At 48.6% G+C, this 2256-nt stretch overlaps 1 pseudogene; it reads left to right on the top strand.

Annotated features, from left to right (window-relative positions):
• The first annotated feature begins 415 nt into the window (after nt 1-415).
• LOC123834661 (small ribosomal subunit protein mS25-like) lies at nt 416-1016 on the top strand (annotated as a pseudogene).
• Nucleotides 1017-2256: the final 1240 nt, after the last annotated feature.

A 2256-nucleotide genomic window follows, 5' to 3' on the forward strand; every position in this document is an offset into this window, starting at 1 on the left:
TTTAAAAAGTAATATTTTCACACCACTTGCTATACTTAATTACATCTTAAATACATAATTATTAAAATTTAGAAATTCACTGGCAAGGGCACCTGGGTGGCTGGGTAGGGTAAGCGTCCGACTCTTGATTGCAGTTCAGGTCATGATCTCAGGGTGATGAGACAAGCCCAGCATCGGGCTCGGCGCAGGGTGTGAAGCCTGCTTAAGGTTCTCTCTCTCTCCCTCTCCCTCTGGCTCTCCCCCTGCTCACACATGTGTACAATCTCTCTCTAAAATAAATAAATAGGTCTGCGCAGGAAGTGGAAACCAGCAAGGAGGGGAAACGGTGTGAGGTCCGTTGGGCTGGCAGCGTCGGCTGCTTTGGGTCTGTCTTTGCGGCTAAGCCTGCGGCCTGCAGCCCCACCTCTCTGCCGCCATGCCCATGAAGGGCCGCTTCCCGAGCCGCCGCACCCTCTAGTACCTGCCCAGGGAGACGTAGTATTCAAGGACTCAGTGAAGGTCATGACGGTGCACTACACACGCACGGGGAGCTGGGCAAGGGCGCCAGGAAGTTTGTGTTTTTCAACATACCTCAGATCCAGTACAAAAATCCTTGGGTACAGATTATGATGTTTAAGAACATGACGCCGTCCCCCTTCCTGCAGTTCTATTTGGATTCCAGGGAGCAGGTCCTCGCGGATGTGGAGGCCAAGAGCAATAAGGAGATCATGGAGCACATCAAAAAAATCCTGGGGAAGAACAAGGAAACCCTGGAGAAGGAGGAGCAGGAGAAAAAGCAGCTTTCTCACCCAGCCCACTTTGGGCCCCGAAAGTACTGCCTGCACGAGTGTATCTGCGGGCCTGGTGCCCTTACCCAAGGAGCTGACAGGGAAGTACAAAGCAATACTGAAGGCCAGCACCCAGGACTGAGGCCCCAGGCCACACCCAGGGAAGCCCCTGGTTCTGTCCCTGGAGGGACTCTGAAAGATCTCTTTGCCATGAGAGGGACCCCTTCGCACACCTATGTGAAAGGACGTGGCAGGGTCGGGGGAGTATCTCTGCTCTATCAGGTCAATAAAATGTATCCTGGTCTCCAGAAAAAATAAATAAATAAATAAAACAAAATAAAATAAATAAAGTTCATCAGCATATCACGTAAAATCAGCTCGCACACTGCAATATCTAATTACATTCTGCTATAAACATTATGATGTCTCATATTAATACACATATACACATGCATATAACTTTTTATTATGAATTTTTTTCTTTTTATTATGGAAAATTTCAAAAACAAAAGTAGAAAGAATAATATAATGAACCCCTGTGTACCCATCACCCAGCTTCAACAACTGTCAGCTCATGGCTAGTCCCATTTCATCTGTATACTATCCCACTTCCAGCTCCCATATTATTTTAAAGCAAATCAAAGACACCATATCACTTCATTTGTATACATGTCATTCTTGATAACAGCAAACATTTGAAGAACATTTGCTGGATGTCAGGTAGGTACAGCATGACAAACACATACTCATACACCTTTGATCATGGGAGACCACAATCGTGGGAGACCTATTATTATCCCCATCTTACAGACGGTAAAGCTGAGGCACAGATACACAGCAACTGTCCCAGGGTCCCCCACCCAGTAAGTGGCAAAGCTAGCACTTGAAGTCAGGTGGTCTGGGCACTTAACCTCTGCACTGCGCTACCTCAGGGGAGCATGGCCATTTCTAGGCCTGGGTAAATGCAGCACGCTCCTCTCCCCCTCCCCACAGAACTGGCCCAGAATGAGTTTCTGGCAGTTCATGCACAGAGCCTGTCACCTCTGCTTTCCCGTCTCATCTCTCATCACCCCTGCCACATCACCATCACCATCAGGTTACCTGAAAGGCACTGCCATCCTGGAGACAAGAGGCAGGAAGGGTGGACCCTGAGGACCCCCACTCACACCCCCTGAGCCTCTACCAAGGCAGAATATAGGCCAGTGTACAGGACGTGAGCCTCCAGTCCCCAGGGCTGGGGAGAGAGAAGACAGTGTGTTGTAGCTAAAGGATGCAATATGGAAGTCAGCTTCTGACAATCATTTACAACTTGACACCCCATTGCTGTTCTTTTCAGTCTTCAGTGTCTTCATACCAGGCGCTGATTTCTCCAAGGCCTTGTTTCCTGGGAACGTGGCTGCTGCCTAGGTTGGCCTTGATCACACTGGATCAGGCAGGGAAGAATGCTTTTTGCCTTGATTGAAACCCTCCGCATCCATTTGCTTTTAGC

The sequence above is a fragment of the Mirounga angustirostris genome, unplaced genomic scaffold, assembly GCF_029215605.1.
Source record: "Mirounga angustirostris isolate CCGP_5_RB_7025 unplaced genomic scaffold, mMirAng1.0.hap1 SCAF_1, whole genome shotgun sequence".
NCBI classification, from domain to species: Eukaryota; Metazoa; Chordata; class Mammalia; order Carnivora; family Phocidae; genus Mirounga; species Mirounga angustirostris.